This window comes from Rutidosis leptorrhynchoides, chromosome 6 (assembly GCF_046630445.1).
Source record: "Rutidosis leptorrhynchoides isolate AG116_Rl617_1_P2 chromosome 6, CSIRO_AGI_Rlap_v1, whole genome shotgun sequence".
Lineage (NCBI taxonomy): Eukaryota > Viridiplantae > Streptophyta > Magnoliopsida > Asterales > Asteraceae > Rutidosis > Rutidosis leptorrhynchoides.
Genome location: NC_092338.1, coordinates 367,613,357 through 367,626,138, shown reverse-complemented (window position 1 = coordinate 367,626,138; position 12,782 = coordinate 367,613,357).

Genomic DNA, 12,782 nt, shown 5'->3' with positions numbered 1-12,782 from the left:
TGAATTATCGAAATCGAATATGCCCCTTTTTATTAAGTCTGGTAATCTAAGAATTAGGGAACAGACACCCTAATTGACGCGAATCCTAAAGATAGATCTATTGGGCCTAACAAACCCCATCCAAAGTACCGGATGCTTTAGTACTTCGAAATTTATATCATATCCGAAGGGTGTCCCGGAATGATGGGGATATTCTTATATATGCATCTTGTTATTGTCGGTTACCAGGTGTTCACCATATGAATGATTTTTATCTCTATGTATGGGATGTGTATTGAAATATGGAATCTTGTGGTCTATTGTTACGATTTGATATATATAGGTTAAACCTATAACTCACCAACATTTTTGTTGACGTTTAAAGCATGTTTATTCTCAGGTGAATATTAAGAGCTTCCGCTGTTGCATACTAAAATAAGGACAAGATTTGGAGTCCATGTTTGTATGATATTGTGTAAAAACTGCATTCAAGAAACTGATTTCGATGTAACATATTTGTATTGTAAACCATTATGTAATGGTCGTGTGTAAACAGGATATTTTAGATTATCATTATTTGATAATCTACGTAAAGCTTTTTAAACCTTTATTTATGAAATAAAGGTTATGGTTTGTTTTAAAAATGAATGCAGTCTTTGAAAAACGTCTCATATAGAGGTCAAAACCTCGCAACGAAATCAATTAATATGGAACGTTTTTAATCAATAAGAACGGGACATTTCAGTTGGTATCAGAGCGTTGGTCTTAGAGAACCAGAAAATTTGCATTAGTGTGTCTTATCGAGTTTGTTAGGATGCATTAGTGAGTCTGGACTTCGACCGTGTTTACTTGAAAAATGATTGCTTAACAAATTTTGTTGGAAACTATAGATTTTTAACATGTGAATATTATGTGATATATTAATCTCTTAACGCGTTTGATATTATGTGATAGATGTCTACCTCTAGAACAAGTCCCATTGACTCACCTAATAATAATGAAGAGTTAAATGTAAATTGGAATGATTCGTGGACTGATTCACAAGTTCCCGAAGAGGAACCAGAAGAAGAGTCGGAACCGGAAGAAGAATCGGAACCGGAAGAAGAATCGGAACCGGATGAAGAAATAGAACCGGTGGGGGAAATAATAAAACGGTTAAGTAAAAGAAAATCCTCAACCAACCGACCAAGGTTAATTATGGTCAATGGTGTTTCCGCTAAGGAAGCAAAATATTGGGAGGATTACCAATTCTCCGATGAATCGGATTCTGACGAGAATTCCGATGATGTTATTGAAATTACCCCAACTGAATTTAAAAAGGCAAAAGAAAATAATAAGGGAAAGGGCATAAAAATAGAGAAATCTAATTCCAACCCCGATGAACTTTATATGTATCGTCAACCCCCGAAGTCCTTAAGTTGTAACAATGACCCGGGAACCTCTAAACCACCAGGTTTTTCTAAACCAATGTGGACAACGACGGCTCGTATTAGGGGAACATCATATATCCCTAGAAACTTGGCAAAACGAACCAAAACCGAAGAAGAAGAAACGAGCGAGTCGGAATAAGATAGTTGTATTCGTGTGGTGTAATATATGGAATATAGTGTTCTTATGCTTTATGATATATGTAAAAATTGCTTGTATTAATAAGTATTTTTTTTATGAATCTAACTCTTGTCTATTTTACAGTTTAAAAACACAAAATGGATAGACAACCCAATATTTTAAGAGACCTACCCGGAGACATGATTGATGAAATCTTGTCTAGAGTCGGCCAGAATTCTTCGGCACAACTATTTAAGGCGAGATCAGTTTGTAAGACATTCGAAGAACGTTCCAAGAATGTCTTGGTTTATAAGAGACTTTCGTTTGAAAGATGGGGGATATCACATTGGGAAACCCATAAGTTACGATGTGTTTACTTTGACGCATATATTGCGGGGAACCCAAATGCTATTTTACGCAACGGGTTAAGAAATTATTTTGACTCAATATATCCGAATATTGGACTTCGTGATTTAGAAAAAGCGGCTAACATGCAACATAAAGAAGCATGTTATGCTTACGGATTAGTAATGTTCACTTCTCACCAAAGTGAGAACAAGAACATCGGGCTACAACTATTAAACAAAACGTTTCCACAAGTGACGGAGTCGGTAATTGGGGTAAGAAATGAGGTTTTTAGATTATTACGGGACTGTTGGACATTACGTAACCCTCGTCCCTTTGATGACGTTACAACACGCTGTCTTATCAACGGCCATAACGGTTATGTTGCACAAGACCAAGGATGGGAAGTAGTCCTAGTAAAACCAGAATGCATGACTTGTTTCTGGACGTATGAATTACGTGTCTTTATTGCCTTTGCTGAACGACTTGTGTACTAGCTAGAATTGTCTTCACAACTATCTTGTATCAAAGTTATTGTGTGCTATATTTCATGCTTTATGTAAAATAAGCGGTATTGTAAGTTTGTAAAATATTGTATAAAAGTTTGAACGCGAAATATTATTATAATCAGTTTTTCATATAGAATTGTAGTAGTTGAATTGTATATTAGCTACTAAGTATGAACTTAACGGGTAGGTACTACCCGAATTTAAACTTATAAAACGCTAATATGAAGAAAAAGCTTTTATAAATGAGTTCATATTATGCTACGAAATACTATTAACTACTCTTAATATTCTGTATGATTAACTTGTTCCATTTAACTATTTTGAAGGAAATGGCACCGACTACTCGACACACCGTGAATATGAATGAAGAGGAATTCCGTACTTTTCTAGCTTCAAACATAGCCGCAGTACAGGCTGCGCTACATACCAACAATAACCTTGGATCTAGCAGTACAGGAAATCGTGTAGGATGCACCTACAAAGAATTCACTGCCTGCAAACCTTTGGAATTTGATGGAACCGAAGGACCGATCGAATTGAAACGGTGGACCGAGAAGGTTGAATCGGTGTTTGCCATAAGTAAGTGTACTGAAGAGGACAAAGTGAAGTACGCTACGCATACCTTCACAGGTTCTGCGTTAACATGGTGGAATACCTATCTAGAGCAAGTGGGACAAGATGATGCGTACGCACTACCGTGGTCAGCATTCAAGCACTTGATGAACGAGAAGTACCGTCCCAGAACCGAGGTCAATAAGCTCAAGACAGAACTTAGAGGGTTACGAACCCAAGGATTTGATATTACCACGTACGAAAGACGATTCACAGAATTGTGCCTATTGTGTCCGGGAGCATTCGAAGATGAGGAAGAGAAGATCGACGCGTTTGTGAAAGGATTACCGGAAAGAATCCAAGAAGATATAAGTTCACACGAGCCCGCCTCCATACAACAGGCATGTAGAATGGCTCACAAACTAGTGAACCAGATTGAAGAAAGAATTAAAGAACAGACTGCTGAAGAGGCCAATGTGAAGCAAGTCAAAAGAAAGTGGGAGGAAAACGGTGATAAGAATCACCAATACAACAACAACAGCAATTACAACAATAATCGCAACAATTATCCCAACAATCGCAACATCAATCGCAACTACAACAAACGGCCCAACAACAACAACAACAACAGCAACTACAACAATCATCCCAACAACAATAATAACCGCAACAACAACAACAATCAGAAGCAACTATGCCAAAGGTGTGAAAAGAATCACTCGGGGTTCTGCACTAAATTTTGCAACAAGTGTAAAAGAAATGGTCATAGCGCGGCGAAGTGTGAGGTCTACGGACCAGGGGTTAATAGAACGAAAGGAACAAATGGTGTCGGAACGAGTAATGGCGGAGCAAGTAGTGTCGGAGCAAGTTATGCCAATGTAGTTTGTTATAAATGTGGAAAACCAGGCCACATTATTAGAAATTGCCCGAACCAGGAGAACACGAATGGACAAGGCCGTGGAAGAGTTTTCAATATTAATGCGGTAGAGGCACAGGAAGACCCGGAGCTTGTTACGGGTACGTTTCTTATTGACAATAAATCTGCTTACGTTTTATTTGATTCGGGTGCGGATAGAAGCTATATGAGTAGAGATTTTTGTGCTAAATTAAGTTGTCCATTGACGCCTTTGGATAGTAAATTTTTACTCGAATTAGCAAATGGTAAATTAATATCAGCAGATAATATATGTCGGAATCGAGAAATTAAACTGGTTAGCGAAACATTTAAGATTGATTTGATACCAGTAGAGTTAGGGAGTTTTGATGTGATAATCGGTATGGACTGGTTGAAAGAAGTGAAAGCGGAGATCGTTTGTTACAAAAATGCAATTCGCATTATACGAGAAAAAGGAAAACCCTTAATGGTGTACGGAGAAAAGGGCAACACGAAGCTACATCTTATTAGTAATTTGAAGGCACAAAAACTAATAAGAAAAGGTTGCTATGCTGTTCTAGCACACGTCGAGAAAGTACAAACTGAAGAAAAGAGCATCAATGATGTTCCCATTGCAAAAGAATTTCCCGATGTATTTCCGAAAGAATTACCGGGATTACCCCCACATCGAACCGTTGAATTTCAAATAGATCTTGTACCAGGAGCTGCACCAATAGCTCGTGCTCCTTACAGACTCGCACCCAGCGAGATGAAAGAACTGCAAAGCCAATTACAAGAACTTTTAGAGCGTGGTTTCATTCGACCAAGCACATCACCGTGGGGAGCTCCTGTTTTGTTTGTCAAGAAGAAAGATGGTACATTCAGGTTGTGTATCGACTACCGAGAGTTGAACAAACTTACCATCAAGAACCGCTACCCACTACCGAGAATCGACGACTTATTTGATCAACTACAAGGCTCGTCTGTTTATTCAAAGATTGACTTACGTTCCGGGTATCATCAAATGCGGGTGAAAGAAGATGATATTCCAAAGACTGCTTTCAGAACACGTTACGGTCATTACGAGTTTATGGTCATGCCGTTTGGTTTAACTAATGCACCAGCTGTGTTCATGGACCTTATGAACCGAGTGTGTGGACCATACCTTGACAAGTTTGTCATTGTTTTCATTGATGACATACTTATTTACTCAAAGAATGACCAAGAACACGGTGAACATTTGAGAAAGGTGTTAGAAGTATTGAGGAAGGAAGAATTGTACGCTAAGTTTTCAAAGTGTGCATTTTGGTTGGAAGAAGTTCAATTCCTCGGTCACATAGTGAACAAAGAAGGTATTAAGGTGGATCCGGCAAAGATAGAAACTGTTGAAAAGTGGGAAACCCCGAAAACTCCGAAACACATACGCCAGTTTTTAGGACTAGCTGGTTACTACAGAAGGTTCATCCAAGACTTTTCCAGAATAGCAAAACCCTTGACTGCATTAACGCATAAAGGGAAGAAATTTGAATGGAATGATGAACAAGAGAAAGCGTTTCAGTTATTGAAGAAAAAGCTAACTACGGCACCTATATTGTCATTGCCTGAAGGGAATGATGATTTTGTGATTTATTGTGACGCATCAAAGCAAGGTCTCGGTTGTGTATTAATGCAACGAACTAAGGTGATTGCTTATGCGTCTAGACAATTGAAGATTCACGAACAAAATTATACGACGCATGATTTGGAATTAGGCGCGGTTGTTTTTGCATTAAAGACTTGGAGGCACTACTTATATGGGGTCAAAAGTATTATATATACCGACCACAAAAGTCTTCAACACATATTTAATCAGAAACAACTGAATATGAGGCAGCGTAGGTGGATTGAATTATTGAATGATTACGATTTTGAGATTCGTTACCACCCGGGGAAGGCAAATGTGGTAGCCGATGCCTTGAGCAGGAAGGATAGAGAACCCATTCGAGTAAAATCTATGAATATAATGATTCATAATAACATTACTACTCAAATAAAGGAGGCGCAACAAGGAGTTTTAAAAGAGGGAAATTTAAAGGATGAAATACCTAAAGGATCGGAGAAGCATCTTAATATTCGGGAAGACGGAACCCGGTATAGGGCTGAAAGGATTTAGGTACCAAAATTTGGAGATATGAGAGAAATGGTACTTAGAGAAGCTCATAAAACCAGATACTCAATACATCCTGGAACGGGGAAGATGTACAAGGATCTCAAGAAACATTTTTGGTGGCCGGGTATGAAAGCCGATGTTGCTAAATACGTAGGAGAATGTTTGACGTGTTCTAAGGTCAAAGCTGAGCATCAGAAACCATCAGGTCTACTTCAACAACCCGAAATCCCGGAATGGAAATGGGAAAACATTACCATGGATTTCATCACTAAATTGCCAAGGACTGCAAGTGGTTTTGATACTATTTGGGTAATAGTTGATCGTCTCACCAAATCAGCACACTTCCTACCAATAAGAGAAGATGACAAGATGGAGAAGTTAGCACGACTGTATTTGAAGGAAGTCGTCTCCAGACATGGAATACCAATCTCTATTATCTCTGATAGGGATGGCAGATTTATTTCAAGATTCTGGCAGACATTACAGCAAGCATTAGGAACTCGTCTAGACATGAGTACTGCCTATCATCCACAAACTGATGGGCAGAGCGAAAGGACGATACAAACGCTTGAAGACATGCTACGAGCATGTGTTATTGATTTCGGAAACAGTTGGGATCGACATCTACCGTTAGCAGAATTTTCCTACAACAACAGCTACCATTCAAGCATTGAGATGGCGCCGTTTGAAGCACTTTATGGTAGAAAGTGCAGGTCTCCGATTTGTTGGAGTGAGGTGGGGGATAGACAGATTACGGGTCCGGAGATTATACAAGAAACTACCGAGAAGATCATCCAAATTCAACAACGGTTGAAAACCGCCCAAAGTCGACAAAAGAGCTACGCTGACATTAAAAGAAAAGATATAGAATTTGAAATTGGAGAGATGGTCATGCTTAAAGTTTCACCTTGGAAAGGCGTTGTTCGATTTGGTAAACGAGGGAAATTAAATCCAAGGTATATTGGACCATTCAAGATTATTGATCGTGTCGGACCAGTAGCTTACCAACTTGAGTTACCTCAACAACTCGCGGCTGTACATAACACTTTCCACGTCTCGAATTTGAAGAAATGTTTTGCTAAAGAAGATCTCACTATTCCGTTAGATGAAATCCAAATCAACGAAAAACTCCAATTCATCGAAGAACCCGTCGAAATAATGGATCGTGAGGTTAAAAGACTTAAGCAAAACAAGATACCAATTGTTAAGGTTCGATGGAATGCTCGTAGAGGACCCGAGTTCACCTGGGAGCGTGAAGATCAGATGAAGAAGAAATACCCGCATCTATTTCCAGAAGATTCGTCAACACCTTCAACAGCTTAAAATTTCGGGACGAAATTTATTTAACGGGTAGGTACTGTAGTGACCCGAACTTTTCCATGTTTATATATATTAATTGAGATTGATATTTACATGATTAAATGTTTCCAACATGTTAAGCAATCAAACTTGTTAAGACTTGATTAATTGAAATAGGTTTCATATAGACAATTGACCACCCAAGTTGACCGGTGATTCACGAACGTTAAAACTTGTAAAAAAAAAAAAACTATATGATGACATATATATGGTTATATATATAGTTAACATGATATTATGATAAGTAAACATATCATTAATTATATTAACAATGAACTACATATGTAAAAACAAGACTACTAACTTAATGATTTTGAAACGAGACATATATGTAACGTTTATCGTTGTAACGACATTTAATGTATATATATCATATTAAGAGATATTCGTACATCATAATATCATGATAATATAATAATTTAAAATCTCTTTTGATATTATAAACATTGGGTTAACAACATTTAACAAGATCGTTAACCTAAAGGTTTCAAAACAACACTTACATGTAACGACTAACGATGACTTAACGACTCAGTTAAAATGTATATACATGTAGTGTTTTAATATGTATTTATACACTTTTGAAAGACTTCAATACACTTATCAAAATACTTCTACTTAACAAAAATGCTTACAATTACATTCTCGTTCAGTTTCATCAACAATTCTACTCGTATGCACCCGTATTCGTACTCGTACAATACACAGCTTTTAGATGTATGTACTATTGGTATATACACTCCAATGATCAGCTCTTAGCAGCCCATGTGAGTCACCTAACACATGTGGGATCCATCATTTGGCAACTAGCATGAAATATCTCATAAGATTACAAAAATATGAGTAATCATTCATGACTTATTTACATGAAAACAAAATTACATATCCTTTATATCTAATCCATACACCAACGACCAAAAACACCTACAAACACTTTCATTCTTCAATTTTCTTCATCTAATTGAACTCTCTCAAGTTCTATCTTCAAGTTCTAAGTGTTCTTCATAAATTCCAAAAGTTCTAGTTTCATAAAATCAAGAATACTTTCAAGTTTGCTAGCTCACTTCCAATCTTGTAAGGTGATCATCCAACCTCAAGAAATCTTTGTTTCTTACAGTAGGTTATCATTCTAATACAAGGTAATAATCATATTCAAACTTTGGTTCAATTTCTATAACTATAACAATCTTATTTCAAGTGATGATCTTACTTGAACTTGTTTTCGTGTCATGATTTTGCTTCAAGAACTTTGAGCCATCCAAGGATCCATTGAAGCTAGATCCGTTTTTATCTTTTCCAGTAGGTTCATCCAAGGAACTTAAGGTAGTAATGATGTTCATAACATCATTCGATTCATACATATAAAGCTATCTTATTCGAAGGTTTAAACTTGTAATCACTAGAACATAGTTTAGTTAATTCTAAACTTGTTCGCAAACAAAAGTTAATCCTTCTAACTTGACTTTTAAAATCAACTAAACACATGTTCTATATCTATATGATATGCTAACTTAATGATTTAAAACCTGGAAACACGAAAAACACCGTAAAACCGGATTTACGCCGTCGTAGTAACACCGCGGGCTGTTTTGGGTTAGTTAATTAAAAACTATGATAAACTTTGATTTAAAAGTTGTTATTCTGAGAAAATGATTTTTATTATGAACATGAAACTATATCCAAAAATTATGGTTAAACTCAAAGTGGAAGTATGTTTTCTAAAATGGTCATCTAGACGTCGTTCTTTCGACTGAAATGACTACCTTTACAAAAACGACTTGTAACTTATTTTTCCGACTAGAAACCTATACTTTTTTTGTTTATATTCATAAAATAGAGTTCAATATGAAACCATAGCAATTTGATTCACTCAAAACGGATTTAAAATGAAGAAGTTATGGGTAAAACAAGATTGGATAATTTTTCTCATTTTAGCTACGTGAAAATTGGTAACAAATCTATTCCAACCATAACTTAATCAACTTGTATTATATATTATGTAATCTTGAGATACCATAGACACGTATACAATGTTTCGACCTATCATGTCGACACATCTATATATATTTCGGAACAACCATAGACACTCTATATGTGAATGTTGGAGTTAGCTATACAGGGTTGAGGTTGATTCCAAAATATATATAGTTTGAGTTGTGATCAATACTGAGATACGTATACACTGGGTCGTGGATTGATTCAAGATAATATTTATCGATTTATTTCTGTACATCTAACTGTGGACAACTAGTTATAGGTTACTAACGAGGACAGCTGACTTAATAAACTTAAAACATCAAAATATATTAAAAGTGTTGTAAATATATTTTGAACATACTTTAATATATATGTATATATTGTTATAGGTTCGTGAATCAACAGTGGCCAAGTCTTACTTCCCGACGAAGTAAAAATCTGTGAAAGTGAGTTATAGTCCCACTTTTAAAATCTAATATTTTTGGGATGAGAATACATGCAGGTTTTATAAATGATTTACAAAATAGACACAAGTACGTGAAACTACATTCTATGGTTGAATTATCGAAATCGAATATGCCCCTTTTTATTAAGTCTGGTAATCTAAGAATTAGGGAACAGACACCCTAATTGACGCGAATCCTAAAGATAGATCTATTGGGCCTAACAAACCCCATCCAAAGTACCGGATGCTTTAGTACTTCGAAATTTATATCATATCCGAAGGGTGTCCCGGAATGATGGGGATATTCTTATATATGCATCTTGTTATTGTCGGTTACCAGGTGTTCACCATATGAATGATTTTTATCTCTATGTATGGGATGTGTATTGAAATATGGAATCTTGTGGTCTATTGTTACGATTTGATATATATAGGTTAAACCTATAACTCACCAACATTTTTGTTGACGTTTAAAGCATGTTTATTCTCAGGTGAATATTAAGAGCTTCCGCTGTTGCATACTAAAATAAGGACAAGATTTGGAGTCCATGTTTGTATGATATTGTGTAAAAACTGCATTCAAGAAACTGATTTCGATGTAACATATTTGTATTGTAAACCATTATGTAATGGTCGTGTGTAAACAGGATATTTTAGATTATCATTATTTGATAATCTACGTAAAGCTTTTTAAACCTTTATTTATGAAATAAAGGTTATGGTTTGTTTTAAAAATGAATGCAGTCTTTGAAAAACGTCTCATATAGAGGTCAAAACCTCGCAACGAAATCAATTAATATGGAACGTTTTTAATCAATAAGAACGGGACATTTCACTGTTGGTGCCGGTGATGTTGCTGAAGCTGGTAAATTTTGCACCATATTCTCCAAATTTATTTCTCGAGCGCGAAGTTTGTTGACTTCTTCTATTATTCCGGGATGATTGTCGGTTGGAACGAGCGAATGAATAAGATTTAGAATCTGAGATATTATGTAATCATGATGAGATATTCAAGAAATGAGGGTGAAAATGATATTTCGGACTGGTTCACCGGTAAGTGCTTCAGGTTCTTTGCCAAGAGGTGAATTTGGTTGATGGAATGGATCACCTTCTTTTTGTCTCTAATGATTAAGTAGGCTACGAACCCATCAGATGAATTGGTTGATTCATTCCGGTGACACTGCTTTCGGAGCTTAGGTGAAACTCCATATCGAAATAGCTGTCAGAATCCGAGGAATTCGAACTGATTGAGGGATTCATTTCGTACGATCAGATGAAGGATTTTTAGATAAGAAATAGATTATATGACGTAGATTAGTACCCTGCAATACATAATTTACATATGCATATATAATACTAAAATCCCATAAGTTACGGAGAAATTTACGGAAGCTGTCAGGCAAAGGTAACAATAACAGATACGCTAAGATATGAATTTATCTATACACAGTCTATGCAATAGAGGCAGTAAGACGTGTCTAGATTAAGAATGATAAGCAAGTGATTCCCTAAGAATGATAAGCAGGTAATTTTTGACACAAAATGATAAGCAAAACTTTTGACATGCAGACACGGTCGAAGTCCAGACTCACTAATGCATCTAAACATCGTAACTTATGGGTTTCCCAATGTGATATCCCCCATCTTTCAAACGAAAGTCTCTTATAAACCAAGACATTCTTGGAACGTTCTTCGAATGTCTTACAAACTGATCTCGCCTTAAATAGTTGTGCCGAGGAATTCTGACCGACTCTAGACAAGATTTCATCAATCATGTCTCCGGGTAGGTCTCTTAAAATATTGGGTTGTCTATCCATTTTATGTTTTTAAACTGTAAAATAGACAAGAGTTAGATTCATAAAAAAAAATACTTATTAATACAAGCAATTTTTACATATATCATAAAGCATAAGCACACTATATTACATATATTACACCACACGAATACAACTATCTTATTCCGACTCGCTCGTTTCTTCTTCTTCGGTTTTGGTTCGTTTTGCCAAGTTTCTAGGGATATATGATGTTCCCCTAATACGAGCCGTCGTTATCCACATTGGTTTAGAAAAACCTGGTGGTTTAGAGGTTCCCGGGTCATTGTTACAACTTAAGGACTTCGGGGGTTGACGATACATATAAAGTTCATCGGGATTGAAATTAGATTTCTCTATTTTTATGCCCTTTCCCTTATTATTTTCTTTTACCTTTTTAAATTCAGTTGGGGTAATTTCTATAACATCATCGGAATTCTCGTCGGAATCCGATTCATCGGAGAATTTGTAATCCTCCCAATATTTTGCTTCCTTGGCGGAAACACCATTGACCATAATTAACCTTGGTCGGTTGGTTGAGGATTTTCTTTTACTTAACCGTTTTATTATTTCCCCCACCGGTTCTATTTCTTCATCCGGTTCCGATTCTTCTTCCGGTTCCGATTCTTCTTCCGGTTCCGACTCTTCTTCCGGTTCCTCTTCGGGAACTTGTGAATCAGTCCACGAATCATTCCAATTTACATTTGACTCTTCATTATTATTAGGTGAGTCAATGGGACTTGTTCTAGAGGTAGACATCTATCACATAATATCAAACGAGTTAAGAGATTAATATATCACATAATATTCACATGTTAAAAATATATAGTTTCCAACAAAATTTGTTAAGCAATCATTTTTCAAGTAAACACGGTCGAAGTCCAGACTCACTAATGCATCCTAACAAACTCGATAAGACACACTAATGCAAAATTCTGGTTCTCTAAGACCAACGCTCGGATACCAACTGAAATGTCCCGTTCTTATTGATTAAAAACGTTCCATATTAATTGATTTCGTTGCGAGGTTTTGACCTCTATATGAGACGTTTTTCAAAGACTGCATTCATTTTAAAATAAACCATAACCTTTATTTCATCAATAAAGGTTTAAAAAGCTTTACGTAGATTATCAAATAATGATAATCTAAAATATCCTGTTTACACACGACCATTACATAATGGTTTACAATACAAATATGTTACAACAAAATAAGTTTCTTGAATGCAGTTTTT